This window comes from Macrobrachium rosenbergii, chromosome 59 (genome assembly GCF_040412425.1).
Source record: "Macrobrachium rosenbergii isolate ZJJX-2024 chromosome 59, ASM4041242v1, whole genome shotgun sequence".
NCBI classification, from domain to species: domain Eukaryota; kingdom Metazoa; phylum Arthropoda; class Malacostraca; order Decapoda; family Palaemonidae; genus Macrobrachium; species Macrobrachium rosenbergii.
This window is the reverse complement of record NC_089799.1, coordinates 36,094,431-36,107,417: the sequence shown is the minus strand read 5'-3', so window position 1 is coordinate 36,107,417 and position 12,987 is coordinate 36,094,431. Positions and strand designations below refer to the sequence as shown.

The window sequence follows — 12,987 nt, the reverse complement described above, 5'->3', positions numbered from 1 at the left end:
CCAAAATATAACCTGCAGCGATTATCAAATTTTGGAAGTAGATCAATGAAGGAAATTTTGTCAGAATCGTCTACATTTTCAGTAATACCAAGTTTAATGCTCATGAGGAGCTATGATTTAACTGATAAAATATAAAAATAAGTAGGTAATAAAAATATGAAAACTCTTAGGAGTCTAATGAATTTTAATACAGCTAAATTTTAAAATTTTACTTAAATTATTCTGAATTTTAATATACCTTTTTAGTGAGTATCTATGGAAACATGAGTATAAATGTATTTATTGTGTGAGTGTGTTCCAGTATGAGAGCGTATGCCCTTGTGCAGCTTTTAATTTCATTTTCATTCATTCATCACCATACAAAATGACCTATTTGGTCCCAGTCTTAGGGCTCTGACCTAGACCTGTCATTTCATCTAAATCCTTCGGGCCAGCCCTATGAGAGCTGATAGTCAGCTCAGTGGTCTATAACAATAATAATGTGCCTATTTCCCATTGTTTATTACTTTCAAAACACCTATCTATCGATTCTGACAGACACACGTGTCCACAGAGCCAAGGAAATTTCGTTTGCCATTCAAGGTAAGGAACCCAGTATCTCAGCTTCATTAGGCCGGCATCAAGGTCCCTGTTAAGGATCCTGTTCCTCTCAAGATGTGGAGTTGGATGATCAAAAATGATTTATTGGAATCATCGTTGAATTTCTTCATGGCTGTGGAAGAGATACAACATCATGGTCAAGAAACATTTTTCTTGTTAGCTTCAGTAATCATCTCACATTTATTGGGGTAAGTATAATTCTCACCTCTGGTACTAAAAGTTGCACCCACAGAACGTCTCGTAAGACGATGCCTTCAATATTCATGCAAAAGCATCCCACCTTGTTTGCCATTTTGTTTTTCTGTACATATTAGTGAAAATTTAGAATAGTATTTTTTTCTATGGAAACCTGCCCTCGCTCTCATGATAGTAAAAGTAAGTTTATCTTTACTTGGATAGAGGTATTTCTAACATGCTGTGTTGTCAACTATAAAAATCTTCGAAAAGTCCAAAATAACTAATCTCACAAAAAAAGATTAAAGACGAATACATCCAATTATCGACTTCAAGTTACAGGCGAGACTGTGATGAGGTAAAACTCAGTGGCTTTTTCGTATTTGTTCGTATCTTTGAAGCTGTGAAATCTGTGTTTTATTTCATGGATATATTTGGGAAAAGGCAAGCGCAGTAAAACCCCTGTGTCCCCTTCTAAAACAAACTGGAGGGCTTTCAGAGCAGTTTCCATGCAGGTGGCACCTTCACAGCAAAGACGCAAAGAGGTAAGCATAGGTGATAGGATGGACCGGGATGTTTTGAGATCGTTTGGTCATGTGGAGAGATTGGAGAGATGATAGGATGGTGAAAAGAGTGTATAATATAAAAACATTTGGAGTGATAATGCGGGGCAGGGGGGGCGACCTAGAAAGCTCGAGTTCATGCAATATAGAAATGAACATTATATTATGTGTAGGGGTTAGGTGCACTGCTGATGAGCAACCTGTATGGTAGTTAATGTCCTGGGAGTTTACTGCATTTATTATTCTCCAGTTAAAGCATGTGACAGCAACCGTTCTGTTGTTGTTTACTCTGGCGCCAACCCTTGCCAGTAAACAAAACTTAATGAAATATATATTAGTAAATAAAACTTAATGAATATATATATATATATATATATATATATATATATATATATATATATATATATATATATATTTCATTATATATATATATATATATATATATCATTTTTGTTTACTGACAATGGTTGGCTCCAGAGTAAACAACAGCAGATCGGTTGCTGTCACATGCTTTGTTTGGAGAACCATAAATGCAGAAAACTCCCGGGGCATTAACTACCACACAAGTTGCTCATCAGCAGTGCAACGAACCCCTACACACAGTATACTATTCATTTCTGCATTGCATGAACTCGAGCTTCCTAGGTTTTCCCCCGCTCCTTATCATATATCGGTAGTTGTGTTTTGACGTAATCAGTGCTAACTTAGAAATATAACAAATCTTATCTCGTTACCAAGAACAGAAAAATCATGAAAAAAATCGTACATTTCATTTTCTTCTGGCTTAATAACATAAAAGACTACATTGAGAGAGAGAGAGAGAGAGAGAGAGAGAGAGAGAGAGAGAGAGAGAGAGAGAGAGAGAGAGGCTTAAACCTTCGGGTGAACTTCGAGACCAATGATATTCAAGACAACGAATACGTTTCTTGTTTTCTGTCGTTTTCTAATCCTTGCCATCGCCTGTCGTCTACAAGGTAAGAACCAGAGACTTCAGTCTTCCGTAACTACAAGACCTCAATCAGAGAAATTCTAGTTAAACTTGTATTTTCATACATATTGTCTTTGCCCGTTGGCTGTCAAGATTTTAAGGTTTTTACGTACCGACGACGACATTTCCATGAATGTGTCTTATAAAGCAATGTATCCAGGGGAGTCGGTTCTTTCCTTTTACATTCCCCATTGGACTATTGATACTCGTCATAGCAGGTTTTTGGATGTGCGTTTGCTACCACAGACTTAGGAATTAGTTTATTCCACCCTCTCCAATTCCCCAAAGGCGCAGTAAGTAAGAGTTTGTCATTTGGGATATGATGGGGTTTTAGTCCTTTGGAGATTTTGAGCAGTGCAATTAGCTAGTTACATTTGGTTAACAAAGTAAAACACAATCCAAATATTTTGTTGGGGTTCCTTATAAAATAGAGTATTGTGGTGTTTGGTGTATTCATCTGAATATTTAACTTTGTCCCACGGTCATCAAAATTTCAGTGAGATGAAAGTAAATTAGTCTGGAGTTTTTCATTTAAGGAAATTCTTTTCTAGTTAAGATTAACATGAATGATTTTGTTAAAGTTTTATTAGGCAGGATACCGAAAACAAAGTTCATTATGGTTTCTCTGCAATTTTGGAAACAAAACTTCGTACTGTCTTGCGTTGAGAAGTGTCAAATCAGGAATGTGGTTCTCTTGGTTATTTTATGATAAAAATTATGCTTTCATTCATAACCTCGTAGGTTTTAACTCATTTTTAATCGTATTTTTGTGATCTTCAGATTGTAACGTACACCAAATTGGTACTAATTTAGAGGAGCTTGGAACATTACGCTGAAAACTGTTTCTGCTAAGTTATAAAAGCTATTATGTCTTAGGGGGAATTTTGCAGATACATGTGGATCAAGAACCTCCATGCATGCTCTTTCTGATACGCAATATTTTGTACTAAGGATATATTCCTGTATGTAAAGTTTTTTACATTGGACCTAAAATGTCTTTAGTGATTTGCACTGAAGCAGCAATAGTCCTGCATGTGAAGTTTTTACATTTTGATAGTGATTTTGATTATCTTTGTCTTTTGATATTTGACCACTTAGGCGACTCAGTCTTAAGTATGGACACTGTACTGTATTTAAATTCTGACTTTCAAAATTCTGATGGTTTTGAAGGTAGGTGCCTTTATCTAGTTAAATTTCCTTAAATTGCAGAGTGAAAAGTTGGTATTTTACTAGAGTATCTCAATTTGACATCTATGCTGAATTCGGTATTACATTATTTATACAGCATTCGGAATTGCATTATTTATGCTGCATTGATTTTACTCCATTTATGCTGAAATCTTAAGCCTCCCTTAATATACTCAATATGAAAATCACTAAACTTGTGAAATTGCTATTACCGAGATAGTTTTCATACTCGTGAGAGTGGCTGTGGAGTAAAAGTAAACATTTAACGAACACTAACGTTTGAACCAACTACTAGCGTTGGTTGAAGGAAGAACAGGGATGACTTCATATTGGATTTATTCCTGGTTAGCATTATGTTTCAATAACTTAATATTTAGGTTATCAAGAAGGTCCCATAACTGAGAACTGGGGTGATTTGTATAGTTAACGGGCAGCTGGAATTTAAAGAGTTATTTAAAGGTTAAGATTTTAAGAGTAAGATTTTTTCTTTGTTTTCCTCCAAGAACCCTTTTAAAGCTGTTTGCTTAAAGCTGTTTACATGTGGACATTTTGGTAATATTACTGTACTATGGTTTGTCTCGAATACAAAGTTCAGTATCGCAAAAGGTAGAATGGTGATTTATCTGAGGAATGAGGGTAAAGTGAATAAATTACCAATTTGCGATTGTGTTGCATCATTAAATGTCAACTGTCTGGGAGGGAAGTGTTAGCAACAGTGCTTGAAGCACCTGTTGTGAACGGGCAGTTGTGCGGTCTGTAATTTTATTCTTATATTATAGTTGTATACTTAGACTGACTTATGAAATTTTAAGTTGGTTAAGCTTTTTGATGTATTCTACGTTAGATATAAATTTAGTTTTTGTCTTTTGTAAGATTAGTTTATGCAAACCCTGCAGCAAAACTGATCTTGTGTAAGTGCTATAGTCTCTTCCATTGATTAATTCTTCTCCTGATCAGTACATTAGTACTGAATAAACATTGCTGTCCAGCTGTACTCCAGATCAGTATATTCGTACTAAATAAACATTGCGGTCCAGCTATACCTCCCAGCTTAAAGGTAGATAGAAGAATATGGTGAATTAAGAAAGAGCCAGGGGTCTCCCATTGCCATTTAGGATATGAGTGCAACATCATGTCAGTTAGGTTTAGATTTTGTGCTCCGTCTGATTAGCCTAGCTTGAGAGTTCGCTCACCTTCCAGTGGAATAAATAGCTGGGGCGCTGTTGCGTTAGGTCAACCTTATGTTTATTATATGGTTTGCCAATTGACATTTTCTCCACAGGGGATATGTACAGAAGAGGGCAAACAAAATGTAGTTTTCCACTAACACTGTCAGAACATGTATGGTGGGGGGTGGGGGAGAAGAAATAACTTTTCATGGCTTACCCAAATGTTACTCTGTAAATAGGCGTTCATTCAAACTGCAGGGGAGATTTTTGTACTTGGAAATTTTAGTTTTATTTAATAAACTTTTAGAGATTTAGCTTTAATTTAAACTAGGAAATATTTGCACAGGTAATCTCAGGCAATCTGTAGAGGTATACTCTTACATGAGGGTTTTCTCTTTCTAAAACTGTAGCAGAGTAATTACCCATTAAAAAAATTCCTTTTATTCTGGGTATGTTTGTATGAGAAAAAAAATGTTTAGGGGACTGTTGTTGTAGGGCACTGTGAATATTGATTAACGTTAAAGCTATTGAATGTTGTAAGTGGTTAATCATTCAGTACACAGCATTTTCAGCTGTTGCATACGTGGGGAGTTTTATTTCAATAGACTATAATAGCATCAGTGAACATTTTTTCTGGTGCCAGGATAAGGGATTACTGGTAGCCTGAATAAACTGTTTGGCCAGTATTTTGAATTAGTACAGGCTATATTACAAGCTATATTCTTTTTGGTATTCTTATGAGAACACTGGCATTCACTTGGCAAACTGTTGGTGGGTTTACTGGACAGTGGCTTTGTTTCCAATTTCATAGCGCCATGCTTCATAGATTGGAAAACTGAGAAATGTTTTTAGTAGCAATAGTAGCAATATTCTTGCGGTGTTGCTGCATTTGGATTGGGAATTTCGGAATTACAATACTTTGAATTGTCTCCGTAGAAATTTGTTGGGGCTCCAGGATCATAGGTTTAATGTTACAGTAGTTATTTTCTGGCTATGTATTGATTTGGAAAATGGTTTTGAATTCTTATTGAATTGGCGCATAATTTCAATTTAGCTGATAAATATTTCACTTGAAAGAACTGATTACATCTTGACCAGGTGCCTGACTTAGATATTTACCATAGATTCTTGAAATGCAAATCAGATCTCTCCAAGTACGAACAAGTAGCTGAGAAAATGGGAATGGCTTTATAGTCTGACAGTGAAGGTTTGTATTTGGTTAGTGCAAGAATTCTTGATCGGGCTTGGCTGTAATTTACTTGATGGCTAGTCTAGGCGGAGATAATTGTTTTAAACTCGTGTTTAAATTATGTAGGTTGAGTTTCTTAGTTTATTTTTTTTTAACTGGGATTGGGACAAAGAGGAAGTATGAAAGGGATAATTTCCCTAAGTGATTTTGTCAAAGTTTTTGGGATAGATTTTAAGTTCTCTAGTTATTTCTCGAGCTAAGAAATCTCTTCAGCCATGGGGTGTCTAATAGAGTACAGTAACAGAAAATGTTGAAATTTGCAGTCATGTGGCTTGTTAATTATTAATTTGGAAAATTTAATTATCCCTGTACACTGGTTTGGTAGTCTGCAATTACTTTCCTGATTATGAACCCCTAAATTGCTGTAAAAATCTGATATTCTGATGCAAAAATGATTAGGTGGTAGAAGATGAAGCACAAATTTTTATTATCTGGTATAATTGAATTTTAGGGATGTGAAGCAGGAGTTTGTGGAATCTGTGGAGGTTTTCATTTTAGGAGGTTGGTTACTGGAAAGCCTCTTAATATTTTAAATAACGTTTAATGACGCCCACTGCTGCTTTATATTGTGTGGAAAAAAGAATGAGGAAAGATTAAATACTTTTTACAACCAAATATCTAATTATTCTGGATTTAACTTTGATTTAATGCACGTTTCCTCAACTTAAAATTGGCAAGTGACTTACAGGGAATTCGAGACTTGTTAATTTGATGTGAATTGGCAGCATGAGTAAAGAGGGTTATACCTAATTTTTTGGAATACTGTTAAACTCCATCTTGTAGTGTGAACACATCTTTCCTCCCATGGGAAGGAGTTAATGTTTTAATATTGTAGATTTGACAATAATTTTTTATCTTGCTTCTACCACAGCCTTAGCTTTCCAGTCCTTAGGAAATTATCTTGGTATTAGCACTGATATAATAGCACTGAGGATTTTTAAAAATCACTGTACCTTACAAAAACTTGGTATGATAATAAATTCTTGCTAGTTAAGGTCTATATAGCATGTTGATCAACTACTGTGAAAGTTTTCAACTAGTATTGCTGTGAATGTTACATCGAACTGAAGGTCTGAACACAGGACTAGTTCTGCAGATGAAGAAAGTTCTGCGAGGTGGAAAATTTGTATAGATCACTATCTGATTTTTAAACTAAGTCCTTCCATATTTCCTTCATAGGCTCAGGGCTGCAGTGGGGAAAATGTGAAATGGGTGAGTATATAGCCTCCTGATAATGCTAACCTCCTGATAAGCGTAATTTAAACTCCGTTTTCCTGCCAAGGTGGAGATTTTTAGTTTTAACCTAATTTTCTTTGACAGATGGTCAGTCAAACTGGACTGATCCAAAAACTTAGTAATTTTACATAACTCCATTGAAGTGATGTATCTAGTTTTCCTAAATGTGGAGTTTTCCACTAACTTCAGATGATCAGTCAAACTGGACTGATCCAAAAACTTAGTAATTTTGCATAACTCCATTGAAGTGATGTGTCTAGTTTTCCTAAATGTGAAGTTTTCCACTAAGTTCAGATGATCAGTCAAACTGGACTGATCCAAAAACTTAGTAATTTTGCATAACTTCATTGAAGTGATGTTTCTAGTTTTCCTAAATGTGGAGTTTTCCACTAAGTTCAGATGATCAGTCAAACTGGACTGATCCAAAAACTTAGTAATTTTGCATAATTCCATTGAGGTGATGTAGCTAGTTTTCCTAGATGTGGAGTTTTCTACTAAGTTGAAGTAAGATGAAGGTTTGGCTTGGTGTATTGTGCTTTTGAACCTTGTGAATTGCTGACTTCAAAATTTCTTTATCCTAAATTGCTCCTGATAGGTTACAGTGCTTAGCCTGCAGGCTTTAAACCTAGAAATAAATTGATAATCTGCAATGTGACAGTGGTTAAATGTTAATCTCAAACTAGGTTAACTGAATTTACAAAAGTAACAAACTAGGTTAACTGAATTTACAAAAGTAACAAAAACTATTTTAGGTTTTGTCATATTTGATACATTTTGGGTACTCTTCAGGTCTTGACTCTTCTCTTAGGTTTTAAAATTTCTGAAGCAAAAAAGTAAGGAATGTTCTTTACACTAGTCAGGCATGCTGTTAGGATGTAAATTAGTGAACGGGGGTATGTAACTTGGGTTGGTATTTATAAAATTTCAGCTCGTTTGTCGCAGGTATGTATTAAAACTTCATAGTTGTATCTTTTAAGTTTAATTTGTGGTAATTTCGTTTTACGTTAATGTTGAATGTTTTAGGCAGTTTCAATGTTCAAACTGGGTAAGAGACATTTATAACACTTCAAATGAGGAAGGGTCGAATGGTTTGTGAACCTTTTAATTTTGGGAATGTACAGCTGGTTTTATAACCTTTTAATTTTGGGAATGTGCAGCTGGTTATATAACTCGGCATGTTTTCTCGGAAATGTCGTTAAACGTTAACTGCTTGAGGCTTTGGATCTGTTTTGACTTCGAAGACGCTTAAAAGCACTGCAATAAGACTGTTTTACTTATTATTACTGTTATAGGAAGGACCTGAGTGCCACGAGAAGACGAAGCCAGTCGTTCTACTGTTAAGATGGAGTACAAAATGGACATCAGTTTATCCTCGAGGGATGCTGCAGTAATTTTTGTTGTATGTGCCATCTTCAACTGGAGGGTTGTAGCTGCAATTTTTCTGAAAATGCTCTACGTTGTTATAAAACTTCCAGAGAGACTAGCTTGTAGTTTCAATATGCTGAAAGGTTACGTCTTGGTGACGATGCTAGACTGGTTCTTTACGTTTATTCTTCTTTTACTGGTTCACTGGGATGACATGCAAATAAATCGTGCTATCACATTAATAGCAGAATTCATTATGACGCATGAAATGGTCTATAATGTTAAATATATGTTGTAAGTGTTTTGGAATTCAGGTATGTGAGATTCTTTACCAGACTTATCTTTTTTAAAGATTCTGAATATGATCTTGTGAATCAGATTTTTTAAGGTATCCAATACAAATTTAAATTGTATGAATTGACTCCTAACTTTGTTAGTATGGTTTTTAATGAAGCCGTCTTGAACTAACTGTTACCTGAAATAATTAATGGATTAAATTCAGTGCAGTATAATTATCCTCTGTGTATAGAGTAATGGGAGCAGCTTTGTAAGAGTTGATAAGTTTCTCTAATCATCCCAATTTAAATATATTCGAAACGGGTTTGAAACCTTGTGGATGGGCTGACGAACGAAGATCAAATTTTGTATGCGCAGTACGCTATTCTAACCAAACTCGAATTGGAAAATTGAGTTGTTGGTTTAAAGTTTAGCCTACCACATGTAAAACCACGAGACTTGTTGGGACTTATGTTAGGTGGATGAATTTCGAAAATTTATTCAAACTTGCTTAGGAAGATTGCATAGAAAGGTGCCCCAGATCTCTGCTGCATATAGAGAGGTTAACCCTTTCCGGTCTTGGGGCTTCTGGGAGAAGCCATCAGTCTCTCTCGCACTAGGTATCGAGGGCTCCTCACAGAAGCCCACCCCAAAACAGTCCATAACTTTGTAATAACTCGATATAGCGTCCCCAAAATTTATCCAATCCACAGCCTGTTTTCTCTACTTGAGCTCTATAAATTAAAGAAATCCTTTCTCCCCCAAGTCAATCCATAATCTACCCCCGAAAATAATATTCAAAACTACGCCAGAAATTCGGCTTCTCCCTGGCGAGACTAGCTCATTTCGCCCGCGTGTTTCCCAGGTGAAAGTCGCCTCTCGCTAGTTGCTGGCTTTGTTTCCACTCACGCGTTTGTAACGCTGTCACCAAGTCGCCCTACATCCCCAAAATTTAATTAAGTAATTGGTGCTCTTCCCTCAGAACCGATATCTCATTCTTCTGACTGAGAAACAAAATTTTCACTGCAATCCATTTATAAAAAAAGTCATTCATTGTACGATAAACTAGCTGCGTTCCATCACATGTTGAAATCGAAAATGTCTCTCCGAGCCATAATGATGCCAGTTAGTAAACTGCTAATGAATTATTTCTAATTTAACAAAGTCCTTTGTGAAGGCTCGTATATATTAATGTTGTTCAGTGTAAAACAAAAAAGCAGAAAAATACAAAATTACTGAGACCCATCAAACATAAATTTGAAATATTCTTCAAGATAATTATGTCAACATCATTGTACAGAGGGATTATATTGTGGTCCAGGTACATTTACAACCGGTACACGAATCCATATACCCACCCTGCATACCCAGCTGACCATGTTGATACCATAAATTGATTTTATATATGTATATTTAATATATGTGTATACATATTTATATTATATACAAAATATAGCTCATAACTCATTTCTATGAGACATAAAAGGTAAATTAAAAGAGCCACTAACAGTTGGATCAATTTGATTCCAGACATACAGGTCCTGTATAGTATCATACCTGGTTAATTCGTTTTGCATGCAATTAGAGAAGGGAGTGCTGCCTGGGAGATGTTGTAGTGAGTTAAAGGTAAGTTTAAATGCACCTTTTCAATTGTAAGCAAAGTCTTGGGATCAGCACCCAAATTCCAGGTGGCATTATAAAGGTTGTTTTGACCAAAAGGAAGGAGTTCCCAATTCAATCTGGGTCACTATTCCTGGACACCTGCTGTCATTTTCCTCGTGGTCTTCAGTCTTCTACACTCTACGTGGCTATCGATAGTTAAAGTTCATTTCGATAAATGTTCAACACATTATTAACCATTGTATGTATATGTGTGGTTGTGTGCGCGCGTTCTCGTGGGCCTGTGGGCGAAACGGATTGCAGGCTTCGGTATGTTAAAAAAATTTTCCAGCTTTTCATTGTGATGAGTCAATAACAAATACAGCAGTATTGATTTCTAGACCATTGTTCGACGTTTTACGTTGTATACACAAGGTCAAGGTCACTCCCATAACAATCCCCAATCAAATACTTCAGACGAACTCAATATATTTATTAGACCCATAAGAACAAGATACAAAATGTAAAATAATGTAATGTAGTTACCCAATGTAATCATATGTAAATGTAATCATATGTAAATGTACATAATTAGTCACCCCTAATTAACTAAGCATTGTAAATATAAATAACCCTAATTCCCTCCCCAGTCACATTCCCATCATAAGCGCGCGCACACAACTTTAATGTATATAATGCATTTCCTTACCTTTGTTTATATACTAAAAGGTCCTTCTGTAAATTCACTTCTACGAACTTTTATATGTCCTTCTATATTCACTTGCGCAAAATTTGAGTAGTTTATACCCTTCACTTGGTTATACGGTAGCTGGTAATAGTCACAGAAAAAGTCGTAATTTTGGCTAGGATAAAAGTCAGAAAAAAAGTCACAATTCGTGGTGACCGGTAATAAAGTCACAGGGAAAAATTCACAATTTTGGCTGAGAAAGATGTCAGGTACTCAAAAACGATCAAGTCAGTCATAATTTAAGTCGTAACCAATTAGGGTTGATTCACACTACAGGTCCGGTCGCGCTCCGCTCTCGCTCCGCTCCTGGTCCTGGTGCATTCACACTTCCGGTCTGGTCTCGCTCCGCTCTCAGTCCCATCATTTCCTCTCTCAACACCAGTGAAACCACCGGCTGCGGAGGATGTGGACTTTTCTGGTATGATTAAATAATCGCCATTGCACTTGATGAGGAAGAAGATGAGTCAAAGTCGAAAAAAAAGAGATTGTGGGTTCATCCTATGTTGCAAGATAGGAATAGTAACAGTGGAATTTTTACCAATTCCAAACTTTGCAAATACCTGGATGCTGAACAATTGGTACCAGAAGATGTTGCCCTTCCTGGCACTGATGTGCTTGCACCAATGTTATAGTGGGAGATGAGGCTTTCCCAAGAGAAATTTAATGAAATACCCAGGTTCACGACTGAACATAATGTAGAAAAAAAAGGATTTAACTCTAGATTATCTAGAGCCAGGAGGAACAAGTGCAACCTTCAGAAATATTTAAGGAAACTTAAAGCTATGCAATTGTAATTATTACAACAACATGCATATTTCACAATCTGATACACCCCCAGATACTGTTGTCATGCCTCCATCAAATGCAGTGCATGAGAGGAAGAGGGCGAAATGCTACAATAAGGAGGCTTTTGGCGTGAGAGAAACACTTAAAGATTATTTCAGCTCCCAGTTGGTTGATGCCTTGGCAAAATAATAAAATATAAATAAACAAACATAATTGTATAGGAATATTGTTTAGTGAGGCTAGGAAATACATTTCCGCAGTGACGTTAAGCTATTATTATACATATTGAATTTCTTTCTTCTATTATTAAATATTATTTCAGTGACCTTCTGTAAGTGATAAAGTATAAGTATGCAAAGATAATTGTATAGGAATATTGTTTGGTGAGGCTAGGAAATACATTCTTACAGAGGACATTAGGATACTGTTATATACATTGAATTTCTTACCTTCACAACCCAGCTGCCTGCTGACTTCCACCCAGCTTATTCTTTGTCACATTATATTATCACTATAGTGCAGCGAAGTCAGGTCAATATAGTTCTGGTTTTTTTTCACTAATTCCATTAACATTTCATGTCACAAGTCAAAAAGTTTTGTAGATTAATTTTGTTCAGTTTGTGCTTTGTTTGTGCTAAAATGTTGTCCTTATATCTGTGATAAATAAAAGGAAAACTGTTTTAATAATTTACCTACCTTTTGATCCCACTGTGGTGTTTTCTTTTGATTATCCATGTTTTATAGAAAAAACGTAACACTATTTGCTTATATGAAGGCTGAGTCTCGACTTGAAGGGGTTGGCAGGATCGTCAGGCGCTCACAGTCCGCTCTAACTTTTGAAGGACCGTGACTGGAGCGAGCGGACCGTGACCACCAGTGTGAATGCCTCCATTGAAATTCAAACATTATTGGACCGGACCGAGAGCGGGCGCGACCAACCTAAGTAATCAATTTTTTAAATGTTATTAACTGGCAATACATGACTTACATATCATTGTCTATTTATGGCATTACAAGTATGTGAAAATATTTAACCGGATTAGCCC

The 12,987-nt window shown here is 36.0% G+C and overlaps 1 long non-coding RNA gene across 1 annotated transcript; it reads left to right on the top strand.

The window, feature by feature from the left end:
• Positions 1 to 2,329: 2,329 nt before the first annotated feature.
• LOC136837754 (uncharacterized) lies at positions 2,330 to 9,033 on the top strand. The gene is made up of 2 exons (XR_010852757.1): positions 2,330 to 2,618; positions 8,460 to 9,033. It is a non-coding gene; the product is annotated as an uncharacterized lncRNA (long non-coding RNA).
• The last annotated feature ends 3,954 nt before the right edge of the window (positions 9,034 to 12,987 follow it).